The sequence below is a fragment of the Ambystoma mexicanum genome, chromosome 3q (assembly GCF_040938575.1).
Source record: "Ambystoma mexicanum isolate Mex_15411 chromosome 3q, UKY_AmexF1_1, whole genome shotgun sequence".
Classification (NCBI taxonomy): Eukaryota; Metazoa; Chordata; class Amphibia; order Caudata; family Ambystomatidae; genus Ambystoma; species Ambystoma mexicanum.
This window is the reverse complement of record NC_090926.1, coordinates 935,409,878-935,433,279: the sequence shown is the minus strand read 5'-3', so window position 1 is coordinate 935,433,279 and position 23,402 is coordinate 935,409,878.

Below are 23,402 nucleotides of genomic sequence, written 5' to 3'. Positions count from 1 at the left end.
GGGTGTACCCAAGTGACATTGACGTACATGGTGATGTTGGACTCCCATTCGATGTGTGGGCAGTCTGTAGTCAATACTGTGTATACATTCATAGTGCATATTGTTGTTGTATTGTACACTGCATGGTGTATTGATATGTGCCTCTGCATCCATCTTATCCTCCTAATTTGCAGGTCCATTTCCCATGTCTTCACAAGGTGGTCCACCTTGGAACTGGAGTCCATGTTGTAAGCAGTGCACCTACACTCTTGCGTGGCGCTAACACTGTATACTTGGAAGTGTTCGAAGTGCTGGCATCATCAGGTAGTGAGGCTAGCAAATGTTTAAGTCTGTAATGTCATGTTTAAGGTAGGTTGGAGGTTGTGTAGGTGATTGGTATTCTTGGTAAGTATTTGGTAATGTGTGTTGTAGGTCCTGCATTACTGTGAGCATTTCATGTGTGGCCAGTTTCCATTAGGGACACTGTAGCTGGTGACACTTGGGGCATGTTGTGGGGATTAATTTGTTTGCTCTCACATTGCATGCCATGGTGTGTTGTGTGGCCGTGCCGGGGAGGGTTTGGGTGACATGGCACTGTTCTCATGTAGTATTTTGCAAGGGGGTATTCATTTCTGCAGCATGGAAGTGTGTCTTTTGATGACACTGCATTGGTGGTGTTTGTGTAGGTAGGGATGCACACATTGTGACACTTCCACGTGAACAATCTCAGGCTGCTATGGTTCTGACAGTTGACTGTCCCTTTGTTCGTCATAATTGTCAGGTCGAGTCATCATTGCTTATCAGATGGTATGTGCCAGTGCTGTGTGCACTCCACAGGGGTGTGATTTCTATGTGAAGTAATTAGCCACCAGCTGTGTACGGGCTGCCTCACCCCGTGCCCTTTCCCTTCCGATGCGCAGCGGGCGTGCATGTGGTTGGGGATGTGGGGGCACCACCATGTCCACAGCCAGGCCCCGGCGTGTTGCAACATTGTGCAGGACGCATGCTGCCACTATGATCCTGCACACTACTGGGGGTGCATATAACAGCTGCCCGCCAGAACGGTCAAGGGAGCGAAAGCGTGACTTGAGCACTCCGAATGTGCGCTCCACTATGCCCCGGGTTACAATATGGGCTGTGTTGTATCTTACCTCGGGAGGCGTGATGGGGTCCCGAATTGGCATCATCATGTGGGTGCTCAGAGGGTAGGCACTGTCCCCTGGTGAGGAGGTGATGGGTATCATTAGTGGGGTAGTGACATAATTCTGCATCTGACATGCATGCATGTGCAGTGGCATTCATACTCACCAAGCAGCCATGTATCGCCATGCCGGCCAGCTTCTAGGTCCCGGCTTAGGGTAGATATTCGGTAAATGAAGCTGTCGTGGGTGGACCCTGGATAGTTGGCATATACTGAGGTGATGATTCCCTTGGCATTACATACTACCTGCACGTTGATGGAATGCCAGTGCTTGCGGTTCCTATAGATGTGCTCAGATGACCTGGGTGGACGTAGTGCCACATGGGTGCAGTCAATGGCACCTAGCACTTTGGGGAATTGTGCCACACCGTAGAAATCGAGGGTGGCAGCCTGCCTTTCTACAGGTGTCCTGGGCAGGTATATGTGCCTACGGACTGATGGGTGTGCAGTGATTATGTTCAAGACCTGGTGTAGGCAGCGTGACTGCGTGGCCTGTGACGCCCCACCCACTATGGCACTTGTCCGCTGAAATGATCCTGTGGCCAAGAAGTGCAGTACATTGAGGAATTTCTCCAGGGGGCTGAGTGCTTGGGAGCACAGGGTGGGTGATGTGAGGTCATCCTCCATCTCACTGACCAGGTCCAGTATTATGTGTGGTGGAAACCTGTACCTCCCATACACCTGGTCATCAGGCATCCCAAAAAGGCTGGTTCTGGGAGTGAAAATTCGGGCCCTCACTATCCTCCTCCTCCTCCTTTGGTAACGCACGGCCACTGCGCCACTGCTGCTAGGAACGGTATATTCATCCTGGCGTCTGAGCTTGTTTGTTGTTTGCGCGCACTTTTATGCTGTGCAGGTCGACGTACGCCTGCTTCATGCTGGCGTACGTGTTTCAGGATTGGACCATTTATTTTTCGGCGCGTTGTAGGCAAACGTGTGAATCTTCCCGCCCACCCCAGGAATACACGTAACACGCTCTCCCAGGCCCAGTCGCGAGTAAATATTCCCGCCCACCCCAGGAATACACGTACCCCACTCTCACAGGCCCAGTCATGTGTGGAAGTTCACGCGCACCCCGAAATACACGTACCCAGGGCAATCGCATGTGGAACTTCCAGCGAACCCCGTAATACACGTAGCCTGCTGGTATCGCGTGTGGAAGTTCGTGCAGACCCATAATATACGTACCCTGATGGTATCGCATGGGAGACTACCCGCGCACCCCAGGAATACACGTACCCAGGTAAATCGCACGGCTGGGGGGTGGGGGTGCAGGGGGACATGAGTGGGGGCCTGGTAGAGGGTGCCCTGCACTGCTGGGGGGTGGGGGTGGTGGAAGACATGAGTGGGGGCCTGGTGGAGGCTGCCCCTGCACTGCTGGGGGTGGGGGTGGTGGGAGACATGTGTGGGGGCCTGGTGGAGGGTGCCCTGCACTGCGGGGGGTGGGGGGGTGGCATACATGAGTGGGGCCTGGTGGAGGCTGCCCCTGCACTGCTGGGGGGTGGGGGTGGTGGGAGACATGAGTGGGGGCCTGGTGGAGGGTGCCCCTTGATGCTGGGGGGTGGGGTGATTGGAGACATGAGCCTGGTGGAGGCTGCCCCTGCACTGCTGGGGGGTGGGTGTGGTGGTAGACATGAGTGGGGGCCTGGTGGAGGCTGCCCCTGCACTGCTGGGGGTGGGGGTGGAGGGAGACATGTGTGGGGGCCTGGTGGTGGGTGCCCTGCACTGCCTGGGGGTGGTGGTGCAGGATGACATAAGTGGGGGCATGGTGGAGGGTGCCCTGCACTGCTGGGGGGTGGGGGTGATGGGAGACATGAGTGGGGGCATGGTGGAGGCTGCCCCTGCACTGCTGGGGGTGGGGGTGGTGGGAGACATGTGTGGGGGCCTGGTGGAGGGTGCCCTGTACTGCTGGGGGGTGGGGGTGGTGGGAGACATGAGTGGGGGCCTGGTGGAGGCTGCCCCTGCACTGCTGGGGGGTAGGGGTGATGGGAGACATGAGTGGGGGCCTGGTGGAGGCTGCCCCTGCACTGCTGGGGGTGGTGTTAGACATGGGTGGGGGCCTGGTGGAGGGTGCCCCTGGATGCTGGGGGGTGGGGTGGTGGTAGACATGAGTGGGGGCCTGGTGGAGGCTTCCCCTGCACGGCTGGGGGGTGGGGGTACAGGGAGACATGAGTTGGACATGAGTGGGGGCCTGGTGGAGGGTCCCCTGCTGGGGGGTGTGGGTGGAGGGAGACATGTGTGGGGGCCTGGTGGAGGGTGCCCTGCACTGCTGGGGGGTGGTGGGAGACATGTGTGGGGGCCTGGTGGAGGGAGCCCTGCACTGCTGGGGGGTGGGGGTGGTGGGAGACATGAGTGGGGGACTGTTGGAGGCTGCCCCTGCACTGCTGGTGCGTGGGGGTGCAGGGAGACATGAGTTGGACATGAGTGGGGGCATGGTGGAGGGTGCCCCTGGATGCTGGGGTGTGGGGGTGGTGGGAGACATGAGTGGGGGCCTGGTGGAGGCTGCCCCTGTACTGCTGGGGGTGGGGGTGATGGGAGACATGAGTGGGGGCCTGGTGGAGGCTGCCCCTGCACTGCTGGGGGGTGTGGGTGGTGGGAGACATGTGTGGGGGCCTGGTGGAGGGTGCCCTGCACTGCTGGGGGGTGGGGGTGCAGGGGGACATGAGTGGGGACCTGGTGGAGGCTGCCCCTGTACTGCTGGGGGTGGGGGTGATGGGAGACATGAGTGGGGACTTGGTGGAGGCTGCCCCTGCATTGCTGGGGGGTGTGGGTGGTGGGAGAGATGTGTGGGGGCCTGGTGGAGGGTGCCCTGCACTGCTGGGGGGTGGGGGTGCAGGGGGGCATGTGTGGGGACCTGGTGGAGGCTGCCCCTGCACTGCTGGGGGTGGGGGTGATGGGAGACATGAGTGAGGGCCTGGTGGAGGCTGCCCCTGCACTGCTGGGGGTGGGGGTGGTGTTAGACATGAGTGGGGGCCTGGTGGAGGGTGCCCCTGGATGCTGGGGGGTGGGTGTGGTGGTAGACATGAGTGGGGGCCTGGTGGAGGCTGCCCCTGCACTGCTGGGGGTGGGGGTGGAGGGAGACATGTGTGGGGGCCTGGTGGTGGGTGCCCTGCACTGCCTGGGGGTGGTGGTGCAGGATGACATAAGTGGGGGCATGGTGGAGGGTGCCCTGCACGGCTGGGGGGTGGGGGTGATGGGAGACATGAGTGGGGGCATGGTGGAGGCTGCCCCTGCACTGCTGGGGGTGGGGGTGGTGGGAGACATGTGTGGGGGCCTGGTGGAGGGTGCCCTGTACTGCTGGGGGGTGGGGGTGGTGGGAGACATGAGTGGGGGCCTGGTGGAGGCTGCCCCTGCACTGCTGGGGGGTAGGGGTGATGGGAGACATGAGTGGGGGCCTGGTGGAGGCTGCCCCTGCACTGCTGGGGGTGGTGTTAGACATGGGTGGGGGCCTGGTGGAGGGTGCCCCTGGATGCTGGGGGGTGGGGTGGTGGTAGACATGAGTGGGGGCCTGGTGGAGGCTTCCCCTGCACGGCTGGGGGGTGGGGGTACAGGGAGACATGAGTTGGACATGAGTGGGGGCCTGGTGGAGGGTCCCCTGCTGGGGGGTGGGGGTGGAGGGAGACATGTGTGGGGGCCTGGTGGAGGGTGCCCTGCACTGCTGGGGGGTGGTGGGAGACATGTGTGGGGGCCTGGTGGAGGGAGCCCTGCACTGCTGGGGGGTGGGGGTGGTGGGAGACATGAGTGGGGGACTGTTGGAGGCTGCCCCTGCACTGCTGGTGCGTGGGGGTGCAGGGAGACATGAGTTGGACATGAGTGGGGGCATGGTGGAGGGTGCCCCTGGATGCTGGGGTGTGGGGGTGGTGGGAGACATGAGTGGGGGCCTGGTGGAGGCTGCCCCTGTACTGCTGGGGGTGGGGGTGATGGGAGACATGAGTGGGGGCCTGGTGGAGGCTGCCCCTGCACTGCTGGGGGGTGTGGGTGGTGGGAGACATGTGTGGGGGCCTGGTGGAGGGTGCCCTGCACTGCTGGGGGGTGGGGGTGCAGGGGGACATGAGTGGGGACCTGGTGGAGGCTGCCCCTGTACTGCTGGGGGTGGGGGTGATGGGAGACATGAGTGGGGACCTGGTGGAGGCTGCCCCTGCATTGCTGGGGGGTGTGGGTGGTGGGAGAGATGTGTGGGGGCCTGGTGGAGGGTGCCCTGCACTGCTGGGGGGTGGGGGTGCAGGGGGGCATGTGTGGGGACCTGGTGGAGGCTGCCCCTGCACTGCTGGGGGTGGGGGTGATGGGAGACATGAGTGAGGGCCTGGTGGAGGCTGCCCCTGCACTGCTGGGGGTGGGGGTGGTGTTAGACATGAGTGGGGGCCTGGTGGAGGGTGCCCCTGGATGCTGGGGGGTGGGTGTGGTGGTAGACATGAGTGGGGGCCTGGTGGAGGCTGCCCCTGCACTGCTGGGGGTGGGGGTGGAGGGAGACATGTGTGGGGGCCTGGTGGTGGGTGCCCTGCACTGCCTGGGGGTGGTGGTGCAGGATGACATAAGTGGGGGCATGGTGGAGGGTGCCCTGCACGGCTGGGGGGTGGGGGTGATGGGAGACATGAGTGGGGGCATGGTGGAGGCTGCCCCTGCACTGCTGGGGGTGGGGGTGGTGGGAGACATGTGTGGGGGCCTGGTGGAGGGTGCCCTGTACTGCTGGGGGGTGGGGGTGGTGGGAGACATGAGTGGGGGCCTGGTGGAGGCTGCCCCTGCACTGCTGGGGGGTAGGGGTGATGGGAGACATGAGTGGGGGCCTGGTGGAGGCTGCCCCTGCACTGCTGGGGGTGGTGTTAGACATGGGTGGGGGCCTGGTGGAGGGTGCCCCTGGATGCTGGGGGGTGGGGTGGTGGTAGACATGAGTGGGGGCCTGGTGGAGGCTTCCCCTGCACGGCTGGGGGCTGGGGGTACAGGGAGACATGAGTTGGACATGAGTGGGGGCCTGGTGGAGGGTCCCCTGCTGGGGGGTGGGGGTGGAGGGAGACATGTGTGGGGGCCTGGTGGAGGGTGCCCTGCACTGCTGGGGGGTGGTGGGAGACATGTGTGGGGGCCTGGTGGAGGGAGCCCTGCACTGCTGGGGGGTGGGGGTGGTGGGAGACATGAGTGGGGGACTGTTGGAGGCTGCCCCTGCACTGCTGGTGCGTGGGGGTGCAGGGAGACATGAGTTGGACATGAGTGGGGGCATGGTGGAGGGTGCCCCTGGATGCTGGGGTGTGGGGGTGGTGGGAGACATGAGTGGGGGCCTGGTGGAGGCTGCCCCTGTACTGCTGGGGGTGGGGGTGATGGGAGACATGAGTGGGGGCCTGGTGGAGGCTGCCCCTGCACTGCTGGGGGGTGTGGGTGGTGGGAGACATGTGTGGGGGCCTGGTGGAGGGTGCCCTGCACTGCTGGGGGGTGGGGGTGCAGGGGGACATGAGTGGGGACCTGGTGGAGGCTGCCCCTGTACTGCTGGGGGTGGGGGTGATGGGAGACATGAGTGGGGACCTGGTGGAGGCTGCCCCTGCATTGCTGGGGGGTGTGGGTGGTGGGAGAGATGTGTGGGGGCCTGGTGGAGGGTGCCCTGCACTGCTGGGGGGTGGGGGTGCAGGGGGCATGTGTGGGGACCTGGTGGAGGCTGCCCCTGCACTGCTGGGGGTGGGGGTGATGGGAGACATGAGTGAGGGCCTGGTGGAGGCTGCCCCTGCACTGCTGGGGGTGGTGTTAGACATGAGTGGGGGCCTGGTGGAGGGTGCCCCTGGATGCTGGGGGGTGGGGGTGGTGGGAGACATGAGTGGGGGCCTGGTGGAGGCTGCCCCTGCACTGCTGGGGGGTGGGGGTGGTGGGAGACATGTGTGGGGGCCTGGTGAAGGCTGCCCTGCACTGCTGGGGGGTGGGGGTGTTGGTAGACATGAGTGGGGGCCTGGTGGAGGCTTCCCCTGCACGGCTGGGGGATGGGGGTACAGGGAGACATGAGTTGGACATGAGTGGGGGTCTGGTGGAGGGTCCCCTGCTGGGGGTGGGGGTGGAGGGAGACATGTGTGGGGGCCTGGTGGAGGGTGCCCTGCACTGCTGGGGGGTGGTGGGAGACATGTGTGGGGGCCTGGTGGAGGGAGCCCTGCACTGCTGGGGGGTGGGGGTGGTGGGAGAAATGAGTGGGGGACTGTTGGAGGCTGCCCCTGCACTGCTGGGGGGTGGGGGTGCAGGGAGACATGAGTTGGACATGAGTGGGGGCATGGTGGAGGGTGCCCCTGGATGCTGGGGTGTGGTGGTGGTGGGAGACATGAGTGGGGGCCTGGTGTGGGGTCTGCCCCTGTACTGCTGGGGGTGGGGGTGATGGGAGACATGAGTGGTGGCCTGGTGGAGGCTGCCCCTGCACTGCTGGGGGGTGTGGGTGGTGGGAGACATGTGTGGGGGCCTGGTGGAGGGTGCCCTGCACTGCTGGGGGGTGGGGGTTCAGGGGGACATGAGTGGGGACCTGGTGGAGGCTGCCCCTGCACTGCTGGGGGTGGGGGTGATGGGAGACATGAGTGAGGGCCTGGTGGAGGCTGCCCCTTCACTGCTGGGGGGTGGGGGTGGTGGGAGACATGTGTGGGGGCTTGGTGGAGGGTGCCCTACACTGCTGAGGGGTGGGGGTGCAGGGGGACATGAGTGGGGCATGGTGTAGGGTGCCCTGCACTGCTGGGGGGTGGGGTGCAGGGGGACATGAGTGGGGGCCTGGTGGAGGCTGCCCCTGCACTGCTGGGGGGTGGGGGTGGTGGGAGACATGAGTGGGGGCCTGGTGGAGGCTGCCCCTGTACTGCTGGGGGGTGGGGGTGCAGGGAGACATGAGTTGGACATGAGTGGGGGCATGGTGGAGGGTGCCCTGCACTGCTGGGGGGTGGGGGTGGTGGTAGACATGAGTGGGGGCCTGGTGGAGGCTGCCCCTGCACTGCTGGGGGTGGGGGTGATGGGAGACATGAGTGGGGGCCTGGTGGAGGCTGGCCCTGCACTGCTGGGGGGTGGGGGTGGTTTAAGACATGAGTGTTGGCCTGGTGGAGGGTGCTCTGCACTGCTGGGGGGTGGGGGTGATGGGAGACATGAGTGGGGGCCTGGTGGAGGCTGCCCCTGCACTGCTGGGGGTGCGGGTGGTGGGAGACATATGTGGGGGCCTGGTGGAGTGTGCCCTGCACTGCTGGGGGGTGGGGGTGCAGGGGGACATGAGTGGGGGCATGGTGGAGGGTGCCCTGCACTGCTGGGGGTGGGGGTGATGGGAGATGTTAGGGAGAATTCTCTGTTTAGGCTGAATATCCTAACCTAGTGAGTCCCCCAGCAGCTTTGCTGGATTTCTGGAGTTTGTTTTTTCCATCCTGCCAAGAGTGAGACTCTTTTCTCCCACTCTTAGACATGTATGTGTGTATAATTCATTTGAAATGTCACTCTGTTCGATGGGCTATGGGGTCTTTTACTCCATAAGGTCTCGTATGTTTTTCTATGTGTGTTACACCGCACCCTACGTGCCGTAACACGGGGCGCCCTAGCGGGTCCCCCACCATAGACTCCATACCCGGGAACTGACTACTGTCTCCCCGGGCATGTAAAGTCACCATTGGCTTTACTAGACCTAAATTTACTAACAGGACTAGTACAAACCATCTTATTGTGGACGTACTAGTAGGGGTAATTCGATTACTCCTGGATCTGTTACTCGAGGGGGCACTGTCCCGCCCCCCTCGTCGAGTTTTGGCTGGTGGCAGTGGAAACTACTTGTTGTGTTCGACCCCGAGCACAATCCTATGGGATTCATCCCATTGTTGGAGATTGACCCTTTTTCTTGTTAATCTCTAACGTACCACCGATCTACTTGTCCTAAATTAGTTTATCGATTGGTATTTTCTGCCAGAACTCGGTTTGTAAAATGGCGTCTGTGTTCGTCTCTGTTACTCCTAAACCAAAGGTTGAGCCCTTTGTTCCACTTTTGGCGGGCCTCTGTACAGAGACCCTCCAAAGTGGTGCCATTCTGTCTGGGTTACCACAGGGGTGTGGGAGGGGGTTTAGGCACCCTGGACCGAGTTGCCTTGCCAACACCGGTCGCACTCTGGAGTGATTGGCCCAGGTGGTGAGCCTTCCCGCCCACCACTTAGCATGTGTTGATTGACAGCTAGGCTGAATGAATGGGGGTTTTCTGCATAAAAGCAGGGCTTTTGGGACTGGATCTTCAGAAGTCGCCACAGGACCTAAGAATCCGACGAGGGTAACGCTGAGCCGACCTGCACGACGACACCTCCGGTGGAGCCCTGCGGAACCGACTCGCCACTTCCCGACGACAGAGGAGATCTCCCTGTCGGAGAGTCTCTTCCCCTGACTGGTGGGAACAAGCAGTCCCCTTTGCTTTTTATTCACCTCAGGACGCGGTGGTCGAATTGCCCGTGCAGAAGCACCCCGGCAACCGGATAGCCACTACCCCTGAACCGCGACCAAAAGGTGGTGCCTTGTGACGGAGCACTCCGCGGCTGGTCTCTTCCCTGGTGGTGCACTGGACTTCATTTCCTTCGACGACGAGATCATCTCTACTCTTAGCAAAGACCCGACGTGCATCCACCACCAGGAACAACTGCCCCCGCCGGAGCTGCCCTGCACAACAAGGTACCGTGTCCGCCTGGCTTCCCTTTCGATCGGTTCGAGTGAGGTGTCTTAATCCTCTCCGTTCCGTTGGGTCGCCTCTAAGCTTTTCTCATTCGTTGTTCTGAACTGGTTCAATCCACCGATAAAAATTTGCAATATAGACTTGAATGCATCTCCTCTACAGACTTTTTGGGACATCGCGCCTTGCCTCGCTCCGAGTGGGCCTGGCCTCTGAACTTTACGATCTATTGTGATTCTTGCCTTCCTGCCTTAAATTTTATCCGATAGGAACGAACTGTGTTGATTTCGTAACCTGCCTATCTTTTTCTCTCCCGTGCTAACTAATATCCGAGTGTCATCTAGGTTGAGGTACACACCGCTTTCTGAAAATAAGTGGTACCAGTAGAACCTAGAGTTGTCGATATCGCTAGGGGGATTGATTATCTATTTCGTAGAGTAATTATGTTTGATTTGTTTGTCGTGATTTGCCATAGTGTTTTTCATAGACATTTTGTTATAAATAAATACCTTAATATCTTTACACTAAGCCTCGTTACGTGTTTGCTTGTCTTGCTGTGAACAATTGCCCTATTTTGTATACTCCACATACTGCTCAACTTTTCTTGGGAGAAGTCTGACTGCTCAGCCACAGCTACCATGTGAATCTGTGCGGTGCAGACTGCTACCAAGTGGGTTCACCGCCAATGCCTGTAGTCCTAAATCTTTTGCAGTGGTCCCAGAGGGAACTGCACAGGTTTCTGCCTAACACTGGTGTACAGCGGTGGGATTTGTATCGAGTATACAGTTTAGAGTGCTTTTCGACAATGTAGGATAACTAACCACATAACTTTGCACAAAAAGCAACTTTCAAAAACATGTCTACGATGGAAACTTACAGTAAAGAGTCTTTGTCAAGTGAAAATACTGAGAGTCTGCAAGCTCTCTGTAGGCAAGAGAATCTTCCTGTAAGAGGCAAGAAGTTAGAACTAATTGAGAGATTTCTGGTGAACCAAAATCTGGGTGCTGGTTCAGAGGAACCAATCTCTCCAGCGACTGTAGAAAACAGTAAGGGTGTTGATCTGAATCGTGATTCTGATGATAGCGATGAAGAGGCTGACGAGGATGGAGGGGCTAACAAAACTGTCTCCCCTGTTCCTCTACCTGCCTTACCAGCTGTGCCTACAGGCCCATACCAGGTCCCACAAGTAACCCTGCTTATTTTGAACTAGAAAAAATGAAGCTCGAACTAGAATATAAACGGTTCTTGGCTCAATCTGAACGAAACCAAGAGCTCGAGTTCAGACGGATGAATGCCCAGGCTGAGCAGAAGCAAGCTGAGTTAAGACTCAGAGAAATAGAACTTAATCACGAATTAGAGATGAAAAAGTTGTCTATGGAAAATGCTTCTCTCTCCTCTGGTTCCTCTAGGAGCTCCAGTCCCAAAAGACCCCGGATGCCGAAGGAATTAGTGGGTATGTATGAACCGAGATTGGATGTGTTGGATTGGTTGAAACTGTTTGAATACAATCATGGGCTCCAGGACATCACAGGGAATGCGTTGCTCCCCTGGTTGTTCTCTAGGCTCCCTCCTGTTGCGACTGATGTGGTAATGGAGTTGGGGGAGGCGGATAAGACGGATTACGAAAGTGTGAAACTAGCTTTGATCGCTAGATTCGGGAAGACCCCTTCCCAGTATCTTAAGAGGTTTAGAACCCTCAAAAAGCATGATGGTACCCCTTGGGCTACCTGGGTGAGTGAAGGGTTGCAAAAATTAGAGGGATGGATTAAGGGTTACAAAGTGAACACTTATGAGGGTATGAGAAATCTTTTTATGTTGGAGTCGATTTATGATGCCTGTTCTCCTGAGCTCGGAATTGGATTCCAGGGCGCTAGCTACGGCTGCTGACTTGTGGGTTGCCAACAGGGCTACTCATAAGGATTCTGGGGCAACTCAGAAAAAGGATGAGGGAAAACAGCCTAAAAAAGACTCAAAAGAAAATTCGAATAACTCACATTCCAAAGAGGGCCCCAAACAAAACCAGAAGGGTAAGCCACCGGGAAAACCACAGGAGAATAGTGTGTCTTCTGGTGCCAAACCGGAAGGAGGTCAGAACAAGCCACCATTCCAGAAAGCATTCGGTAAATGCTTTGTTTGTGGCTCGACTGATCACGTGAAAGGAGATCCCAGATGTAAGGGTAAACCTTCAGGGGTCCAGCTTGTCTCCTTAGCCTTCGCTCCAGAGGAGGAAGTCCAAATGGCAAGTGGAAACTTTCTACTGCTACCTGACGAACCCATTGGAGTCTCAGCTAGCGTTTCTTTAATATCTCTGGGGTTGTGGGAACAACAGAATTTAGATGTCTATAATTCTATCCCCGATAATACTAAAGAGTATTATAAGGACAGTGTCCAGGTGAATGGTCAGGAGACTCCTGCCATTAGAGACACTGGGGCCAGCATAACTGTGGTGGATAAATCGTTTTTTCAGGCTTAGGATGTTGCTAAGGCACCCAAACTCCTCATCAAGTTAGCTGGAGGGCCTGTGCAGATGCTTCCCCACTTACCAGTTCTCATCCAGTGTAACGACATGACTGTGAAGATCCCTGTCAGCATACAGAGTGAGGTACCAGGACGCGTACTGTTGGGTAACGATTTGAAAACTCTTGGAGTTGTATCGCATACTCTCAGACCTCCTAGTAAACGGTTACAGGAGCTAACCAGATCCGCAAGAGAGAGGACCATGCGCGGAACTCTCCAGGAGATGATGAAGAAAGATATCACTCCTGCTCCACTGGAATCGTCGGCCGCTGTCTCCAAGAAATCAGAAGCGAAAGGGAAACCTAAGACTTCTATCCCGAAACCAGCAGCCAGCATCCCAGTGCAGACGACACGGACTTCCCCGCGGTTGTCCAACGTCACACCCGTAACTCCACCTCCAGCCGAGGCTGAGAGGGAGGTACAACCCTGTGTGGTAGAATTAGACTCTGAGGAAGAGCTAATGGAAGGCCAGGAACTCATTGGAGATCTGGATCCTGTTGACCATCCTGAGCTGCAGTCGTTACTGGCAGAAGGTGGACCCAGCAGGGCAGACTTCAGTAAGGGACAGAGAGAATGTCCAACTCTGGAAGGTCTTCGCCAGCAGGCAGAAGCTCAGGCTGAAGGGCAAGAGCCTGGGAAATACAGGTTGCACTGGGAAGATGGCCTCTTCTACAGTGAACCGACCGAGTCTGCACCTGGAGGTTACAAACGACTTGTAGTACCCCAAGAGAACAGACCACAGTTCTTGCAGTTAGCCCACAAGATTCCTTTGGCTGGTCACTTGAGTTTCAAGAAGACTAAGGAAAGGCTCTCACTCTACTTCTATTGGCCAAAAATGGGGGCCGAAGTAGAAAAACACTGCAGGAGCTGCCACACCTGCCAGATTTCTGGTAAGGTTGGATCCAAGAATGTGGCACCGTTAGTGCCCCTCCCAGTTGTGGGAGTCCCATTTGAGAGAATAGGGATTGACATCGTTGGTCCCCTTGATCCCCCAACCTCCTCAGGAAACAGGTTTATACTTGTTGTAGTAGACCATGCTACTAGGTATCCTGAGGCAATTCCTATGAGGACTGTTACAGCTCCGGCTGTGGCTAAGGCCCTCCTTGGTATTTTTACTAGGGTCGGGTTTCCTAAGGACGTAATCTCTGACAGGGGGTCAAACTTTATGTCCCACTACATGAAAGCCATGTGGAAAACCTGTGGAGTTAATTACAAGTTCTCAACAGTTTACCACCCACAAACCAATGGGTTGGTAGAACGGTTCAAACGAACCACGAAGAGCATGATAGGTGCTTTAGAGGAACCCCTTAAGCGTAAGTGGGACCTTGTACTGCCATGCCTTCTCTTTGCTTATAGAGAAGTCCCTCAGGAGGGAGTAGGTTACTCTCCCTTCGAACTACTCTATGGTCATCCCTTCAGAGGTCCATTGGCCCTGATTAAGGAGGGGTTGGAGAGTGCTCCTTCCCCCAAGCCAGTCAGAGTGACTGACTACGTGATAGGTCTCCGGAGGAGAATGTCACACATGATGACGGAAGCAAGCGATAACTTGAAAGCTGGACAAGCATTGGTCAAGCACTGGCCCGATCAAAAGGCTAACATGGTTGAGTTCGCTCAAGACCAGCTCGTTCTAGTTATGATCCCAACAAGGCAGAGGGCCTTGCAAGATAAGTGGATGGGACCCTTCCGAGTAGTGGGTAAACTCAGAGAAGTTAACTATCTGGTGGACTTGGGCAATCCGAAGGAGGCTCTGACAGTCTTTCACACCAACCGACTTAAAGCGTATGTCTCGCGACCTGATGTAGGAGCGTTGCTTCTAGAGTCATCAGAGGAAGAAGAAGAGAGTGAAGCTCTTCCGGGTCTCCTCAGAGGCTTACCTTTATATGAAAAAATTGAAGGAGTAAATCTCTCCTCCAATTTGACACCCGAGCAACAAGAAGAGTGCAAATCTATGTTGAATCAGTTTGCCTCCCTGTTCTCGCTTTCACCAGGCTTGACCCCTTGGGGCCAAGCCATACTCACTGGTGACTGTCTGCCAGTCAAAAGCAGAGGATACCGCATGTCAGACCACATACAAACCCACATCAAAGGTGAGGTCAGCAAGATGCTTGATCTCGGGGTAATAGAGCCCTCTACTGGTCCATGGTCTAGCCCAGTTGTGTTAGTACCAAAGGCCGGATCTAAAGAGCTTAGATTCTGCGTGGACTATAGAGCTCTTACTGCAGTCACCATGACTGATGCCCACCATTTGCCAAGAACAGATGAGTTGGTGGATAAACTTGGCACCGCCAAGTTCCTCAGCACATTTGACTTGGCGTCAGGCTATTGGCAAATAGCCCTGACAGACCATGCCAAGGAGAAAACTGCATTTTCTACCCCCGTTAGCTTATACCAGTTTAAGGTAATGCCTTTCGGACTGAAGAATGCACCTGCTACGTTTCAACGGATGGTAAACCAGGTTCTAAATGGGATGGAGGACTTCTGCATGGCATACTTGGATGACATCGCAGTGTTCAGCAATTCCTGGGAACAACATGTAACCCACCTGAGAGATGTTTTGCAGGCTCTTGGACGAGCCAATCTGACCATAAAGGTGAGTAAATGCCAAATTGGACAGAGTAAGGTAGTCTATCTTGGGCATGAGGTAGGCGGTGGAGAAATAAGGCCTTTGCTCAGTAAGATTGAAGCTGTGCAAAATTGGACAACACCGACTACTCAAACCCAGATGAGAGCCTTCCTAGGCCTCACCGGGTATTACAGGAACTTCATAGAGAACTATGGGACCATAGCTTCTCCACTGAATGTCATCTCCTCGCCCAAATTTCCTAAAAAGGTTAAATGGAACGAGGAGTGCAATCAGGCTTTTGAAAACCTGAAAAAGGCTCTTTGCCAAGCCCCAGTATTCAGAGCCCCTGATTACCGCCAACACTTCATTGTGCAGACAGACGCTTCCAATGCAGGGATAGGTGCCGTACTCAGTCAACTGGATGGGAAAGGTAGGGAGCACCCCGTTTGCTTCATCAGCCGCAAGCTGTAGGATCCTGAAACAAGGTGGGCAACAATCGAAAGAGAGTGCTTTGCTATCGTGTGGGCTCTGAAGAAGTTTAGGCCGTACTTGTATGGTTCTACTTTCGTCATTCAGACTGACCACCAACCCTTGAGATGGTTAATGCAAATGAAAGGGGAAAACCCAAAACTATTGAGATGGTCGATCTGCCTGCAGGGGTTCGATTTCACCATTGAGCACAGGTCAGGGTGTCACCACCAAAATGCTGATGGTCTCTCTAGGATGTATGTCATCGACTAGAGGTATGAGATTCATCCAGGAGTGGATTAAATCCTCCTGTCCCTTAGTCTGGGGGGGGGGGGCGAGTGTTAGGGAGAATTCTCTGTTTAGGCTGAATTTCCTAACCTAGTGAGTCCCCCAGCAGCTTTGCTGGATTTCTGGAGTTTTTTCCATCCTGCCAAGAGTGAGACTCTTTTCTCCCACTCTTGGACATGTATGTGTGTATAATTCCTTTGAAATGTCACTGTGTTCATGGGCTATGGGGTCTTTTACTCCATAGGGTCTCATATGTTTTTCTATGTGTGTTATACCGCACCCTACGTGCCGTAACAGGGGGGCGCCCTAGCGGGTCCCCCACCATAGCCTCCATACCTGGGAACTGACTACTGTCTCCCCGGGCATGTAAAGTCACCATTGGCTTTACTAGACCTAAATTTACTAACAGGACTAGTACAAACCATCTTATTGTGGACGTACTAGTAGGGGTAATTCGATTACTCCTGGATCTGTTACTCGAGGGGGCGCTGTCCCGTCCCCCCTTGTCGAGTTTTGGCTGGTGGCAGTGGAAACTACTTGTTGTGTTCGACCCCGAGCACAATCCTATGGGATTCATCCCATTGTTGGAGATTGACCCTTTTTCTCGTTAATCTCTAACGTACCACCAATCTACTTGTCTTAAATAAGTTTATCGAGTGGTATTTTCTGCCAGAACTCGGTTTGTAAAATGGCGTCTGTGTTCATCTCTGTGACTCCTAAACCAAAGGTTGAGTCCTTTGTTCCACTTTTGGCGGGCCTCTGTACAGAGACCCTCCAAAGTGGTGCCATTCTGTGTGGGTTACCACAGGGTTGTGGGAGGGGGATTAGGGACCCTGGACCGAGTTGCCTTGCCAACTACGGTCGCACTCTAGAGTGATTGGCCCAGGTGGTGAGCCTTCCCGCTCACTACTTAGCATGTGTTGATTGACAGCTAGGCTGAATGAATGGGGTTTTTCTGCATAAAAGCAGGGCTTTTGGGACTGGATCTTCAGAAGTCGCCACAGGACCTAAGAATCCGACGAGGGTAACGCTGAGCCGACCTGCACGACGACACCTCCGGTGGAGCCCTGCGGAACCTACTCACCACTTCCCGACGACAGAGGAGATCTCCCTGCTGGAGAGTCTCTTCCCCTGACTGGTGGGAACAACCAGTCCCCTTTGCTTTTTATTCGACCTCAGGACGCGGTGGTCGAATTGCCCGTGCAGAAGCACCCCGGCAACCGGATAGCCACTACCCCTGAACCGCGTCCAAAAGGTGGTGCCTTGTGACAGAGCACTCCGCGGCCGGCCTCTTCCCTGGTGGTGCACTGGACTTCATTTCCTTCGACGACGAGATCATCTCTACTCTTAGCAAAGACCCGACGTGCATCCACCACCAGGAACAACTGCCCCCGCCGGAGCTGCCCTCCACAACAAGGTACCGTGTCCACCTGGCTTCCCTTTCGATCGGTTTGAGTGAGGTGTCTTAATCCTCTCTGTTCCGTTGGGTCGCCTCCAAGCTTTTCTCATTCGTTGTTCTGAACTGGTTCAATCCACCGATAACAATTTCCAATATAGACTTGAATGCATCTCCTCTAGAGACTTTTTGGGACATCCTGCCTTGCCTCTCTCCGAGTGGGCCTGGCCTCTGAACTTTACGATCTATTGTGATTCTTGCCTTCCTGCCTTGCATTTTATCCAATAGGAACGAACTGTGTTGATTTCGTAATCTGCCTATATTTTTCTCTCCCGTCCTAACTAATATCCGAGTGTCATCTAGGTTGAGGTACACACACCGCTGTCTGAAAATAAGTGGTACCAGTAGAACATAGAGTTGTCGATATCGCTAGGGGGATTGATTATCTATTTCGTAGAGTAATTGTGTTTGATTTGTTTGCCGTGATTTGCCATAGTATTTTTCATAGACATTTTGTTATAAATAAATACCTTAATATCTTTACACTAAGCCTCGTTGCGTGTTTGCTTGTCTTGCTGTGAAGAATTGCCCTATTTTGTATACTCCACATACTGCTCAACTTTTTTTGAGATAAGTCTGACTGCTCAGCCACAGCTACCACGTGAATCTGTGTGGTGCAGACTGCTACCAAGTGGGTTCACCGTCAACGCCTGTAGTCCTAAATCTTTTGCAGTGGTCCCAGAGGGAACTGCACAGGTTTCCGCCTAACAGGAGACATGAGTTGGGGCCTGTTGGAGGCTGCCCCTGCACTGCTGGGGGTGGGGGTGGTGGGAGACATGTGTTGGGGCCTGGTGGAGGGTGCCCTGCACTGCTGGGGGGTGGGGGTGCAGAGCGACATGAGTGGGGGCCTGGTGGAGGCTGCCCCTGCACTGCTGGGGGTGGGGGTGATGGGAGACATGTGTGGGGGCCTGGTGGAGGGTGCCCTGCACTGCTGTGGGGTGGGGGTACAGGGGGACATGAGTGGGGGCATGGTGGAGGGTGCCCTGCACTGCTGGGGGGTGGGGTGCAGGGGGACATGAGTGGGGGCCTGGTGGAGGCTGCCCCTGCACTGCTGGGGGATGGGGGTGGTGGGAGACATGAGTGGGGGCCTGGTGGAGGCTGCCCCTGCACTGCTGGGGGGGTGGGGGTGCAGCTAGACATGAGTTGGACATGAGTGGGGGCATGGTGGAGGGTGCCCTGCACTGCTGGGTGGTGGGGGTGGTGGTAGACATGAGTGGGGGCCTGGTGGAGGTTGCCCCTGCACTGCTGGGGTGTGGGGGTGATGGGAGACATAAGTGGGGCCTGGTGGATGCTGCCCCTGCACTGCTGGGGGGTGGGGGTGGTGGGAGACATGAGTGTTGGCCTGGTGGAGGCTGTCCCTGCACTGCTGGGGGGTGGGGGTGATGGGAGACATGTGTGGGGGCCTGGTGGAGGCTGCCCTGCAATGCTGGGGGGTGGGGGTGAAGGGAGACATGAGTGGGGGCCTGGTGGAGGGTGCCCCTGGATGCTGGGGGGTGGGGGTGGTGGGAGACATGAGTGGGGGCCTGGTGGAGGCTGCCCCTGCACTGCTGGGGGTGGGGGTGGTGGTAGACATGAGTGGGGCCTGGTGGAGGCTGCCCCTGCACTTCTGGGGGTGGGGGTGGTGGGAGACATGTGTGGGGGCCTGGTGGAGGCATCCCTACACAGTTGGGGGGTGGGGGTGGCAGGAGACATGAGTGGGGGCCTGGTGGAGGCTGCCCCTGCACTGCTGGGGGTGGGGGTGGTGGGAGACATGTGTGGGGGCCTGGTGGAGGGTGCCCTGTACTGCATGGGGGTGGGGGTGGTGTGAGACATGAGTGGGGGCCTGGTGGAGGCTGCCCCTGCACTGCTGGGGGGAGGGGGTGCAGGGAGGCATGAGTTGGACATGAGTGGGGGCATGGTGGAGGGTGCCCCTGGATGCTGGGGGGTGTGGGTGGTGGGAGACATGAGTGGGGGCCTGGTGGAGGCTGCCCCTGTATTGCTGGGGGTGGGGATGATGGGAGACATGAGTGGGGGCCTGGTGGAGGCTGCCCCTGCACTGCTGGGGAGTGGGGGTGGTGGGAGACATGAGTGGGGGCCTGGTGGAGGCTGCCCCTGCACTGCTGGGGGGTGGGGGTGGTGGTAGACATGAGTGGGGGCCTGGTGGAAGCTGCCCCTTCACTGCTGGGGGGTGGGGGTGCAGGGAGACATGAGTTGGACATGAGTGGGGGCCTGGTGGAGGGTGCCCTGCACTGCTGGTGGGTGGGGGTGGTGGGAGACATGTGTGGGGGCCTGGTGGAGGGTGCCCTGCACTGCTGGGGGATGGGGGTACAGGGGGACATGAGTGGGGGCATGGTGGAGGGTGCCCTGCAATGCTGGGGAGTGGGGGTGATTGGAGACATGAGTGGGGGCCTGGTGGAGGCTGCCCCTGCACTGCTGGGGGTGTGGGTGGTGGGAGACATGAGTGGGGGCCTGGTAGAGGCTGCCCCTGCAATGCTGGGGGATGGGGGTAATGGAAGACATGAGTGGCGGCCTGGTGGAGGCTGCCCCTGCAATGCTGGGGGGTGGGGGTGGTGGGAGACATGAGTGGGGGCCTGGTGGAGGGTGCCCCTGGATGCTGGGGGGTGGTGGTGGTTGGAGAGATGAGTGGGGGCCTGGTGGAGGCTGCCCCTGCACTGCTGGGGGGTGGTGGTAGACATGAGTGGGGGCCTGGTGGAGGCTGCCCCTGCACTGCTGGGGGGTTGGGGTGCAGGGAGACATGAGTTGGACATGAGTGGGGGCCTGGTGGAGGGTGCCCTGCACTGCTGGGGGGTGGGGGTGGTGGGAGACATGTGTGGGGGCCTGGTGGAGGATGCCCTGCACTGCTGGGGGGTGGGGGTGCAGGGGGACATGAGTGGGGGCATGGTGGAGGGTGCCCTGCACTGCTGGGGGGTGGGGTTGATGGGAGACATGAGTGGGGGCCTGGTGGAGGCTGCCCCTGCACTGCTGGGGGTGGGGGTGGTGGGAGACATGTGTGGGGGCCTGGTGGAGGGTGCCCTGCACTGCTGGGGGGCAGGGGTGGTGGGAGACATGAGTGGGGGCCTGGTGGAGGCTGCCCCTGCACTGCTGGGGGGTGGGGATGCAGGGAGACATAAGTTGGACATGAATGGGGGCATGGTGGAGGGTGCCCTGCACTGCTGGGGGGTGGGGGTGGTGTGGGACATCTGTGGGGGCATGGTGGAGGGTGCCCTGCACTGCTGGGGGTGGGGGTGATGGGAGACATGAGTGGGGGCCTGGTGGAGGGTGCCCTGCACTGCTGTGGGGTGGGGGTGGTGGGAGACATGTGTGGGGGCCTGGTGGAGGATGCCCTGCACTGCTGGGGGGTGGGGGTGCAGGGGGACATGAGTGGGGGCATGGTGGAGGGTGCCCTGCACTGCTGGGGTGTGGGGGTGGTGGGAGACATGAGTGGGGGCCTGGTGGAGGCTGCCCCTGCACTGCTGGGGGTGGGGGTGGTGGGAGACATGTGTGGGGGCCTGGTGGCGGGTGCCCTGCACTGCTGGGGGTGGTGGGAGACATGAGTGGGGGCCTGGTGGAGGCTGCCTCTGCACTTCTGGGGGGTGGGGGTGCAGGGAGACATGAGTTGGACATGAATGGGGGCATGGTGGAGGGTGCCCTGCACTGCTGGGGGTTGGGGGTGGTGGGAGACATGTGTGGGGGCATGGTGGAGGGTGCCCTGCACTGCTGGGGGTGGGGGTGATGGGAAACATGAGTGGGGGCCTGGTGGAGGCTGCCCCTGCACTGCTGGGGGGTGGGGGCACATGGAGACATGAGCTGGACATGAATGGGGGCATGGTGGAGGGTTCCCTGCACTGCTGGGGGGTGGGGGTGCAGGGGGACATGAGTGGGGGCATGGTGGAGGGTGCCCTGCACTGCTGGGGGGTGGGGGTGATGGGAGACATGAGTGGGGGCCTGGTGGAGGCTGCTCCTGCACTGCTGGGGTTGGAGGTGGTGGGAGACATGTGTGGGGGCCTGGTGGAGGGTGCCCTGCAGTGCTGGGGGGTGGGGTTGGTGGGTGACATGAGTGGGGACCTGGTGGAGGCTGCCCCTGCACTGATGGGGGGTGTGGGTGCTGGGAGATATGTGTTGGTGATCAGTAGTGCAAGGTGACATGTGGGTTGGCTGGGGGCATGTCCATGGTGGATGTGTTGCCTGTGGGACATGAGCAGGGGTGCAGGGTAGTCCCCTGTGGTGTGGGCTGCCTCCAGGGGCTGTGGAGGGTGTAGAGGGAACACCTGGGAGGACCCACACGACCAAATCACGTGTAGCATTCACCGGCACCACCGAAATACACGTACCATGCTGAAATCGCGTGTGAATCTTCCCGCGCACCTCGGAACACACGTACCCAGGCTAATCGCGTGTGGAACTTCCCGCACACCCAGGAACACACGCACACGCTATTTTTCACACAGCGGGTTTCCGTGTTTATTGGTACCCCTTTGCACCTCATTTGTCCTAGAGGGCCACTGTATGGACCAATCATCATGGCTGTATATGGGTGCTTTTTGTTAGCGCACATTTTGGCGCACATTTTTTTCAGGCGCAGGGACGCTACTGCCTGCTTTCTTGTGGCGTACTTGTTTGGCCCTGTGCTCGTCTTTGACCGTGCGCTGGTTTGCCCTATTCGATTCCATGAATAAGGGTTGTAGGCGAGCGTGTGGGCGTTCCGCGCACTTGCCTCCTGTATTTCCCCCGTGACGCCCATATTTTCACACGTTGTTCCCCATTCCGAGTGTTACGCCCCGTGTTACGCCTACTTTTGTGATGTGCGCCACGCTATGTGTGATTTCGCAGTGGCTGTGGCGCATGCTGTTGGATGACCTGTGCGCTGGCGCACTTTTTCAGCGCACATCCAATGTTTTTCTCGTGCACGGACTTCCATGAATCGATGTGCGCTGGTTTCCCTGCGATTTTCGCACTTGCACTGCGATTTTCGCACAATTACTGCGAATCGCACGTTTTGGCACCTCTGCGTGGGAATTTTCGGCGCACATTAATTCCATGAATCGACCCCTAAGACTTCTCAATAAACGGAATATCACCAAAAATAGCTTCTTAAACATCTGTGGAGGTGAATGGAGTCACACCATGACCACAGAACCATATTTTAATGAAGAAGCATATAAACAAAAGCAAACAAACCCAATTGCCATACATAGCAGTGGACGAGGGAATGACAAACTTAATAACACCATTATGGAACAAGAAACTCTGCTTACAAAAAATATCCCCAGAAAACTCAGTATTACCTCACCAATCTCCTGAACCAAAACGTAGAGTCTACACATGGCCATGCACTTCAATGTGTAACATTGCCAAAAAATCTTTCAAATCTTTATGCCAGTTTCTGAATCAGTATGTAAAAAGCAAAGACAAATTCAAAATGAAACTACTACAAAATATGGATGCCTGTCCAATGCTCAAATACACCGGACTTCAAAGGTATTCATTAGCCTGCATTTTAGGACCTATTTGCAAAAGCACCTTCCATCATATCAACATTATATCAACACATAATTCAACTATAAGAAATCTAGTCCAAAAACTCTACTATGCTGAAAATCCTGCTTGCGCAGTAGCCAAAGTAAATAACAATCTTCTACATGGTACAGTCAATCAACTACTAGAAGAAATAGACTATATCCAGAGAAAATATTTTGGAATTGAACGCCACTTAGAAAATTAAATAGATGCAAAACAAACTAGCAACTACTGTACAAATAGCAGCCTTCTATTAAACACATACAAAAAAAATTACAAACGTTTAAAAGTACCTCCGCTGAAGTACCAAACCGTGTGTGTGTGTTGCCGCAGGACTTTTTATAAAAGTACCACAAAAACTATAGACATAACGTACAAATAAAAGACAATGAAGATTCGAAATAGTTCCAATTAGCTATCTACCTTATAGCAGAAAGCAAATATGACATTACTGACCCCTTAATACTTTGCAATTACTGCACTTCAAAATTTGACAACAACCAAACGCCTTCACGTACTATCAAAATAACCTAGAATTATTCCCAGTACCAAATCCCCTGCAACAACTATTATTGGCCATACAAACCATTATTAATGTCTATGCTAATGGGACCGTCGTGGTCCAAGGCCCTCAGGCCAACCTTCACATCTTTGATAGACGCTTCCCGCACCTCATCAACTTCCTTTCCTCTCCTGCTGTCCCCTCCCTCTGTCATCGGCTACCTTGCCTCTACCCTCCCTCCCTGCCCCCTCTTGTGCCCCTTCTTCACCTCCGCAGGGCGTACCTCTGATCTGTACCCCTCCCCGG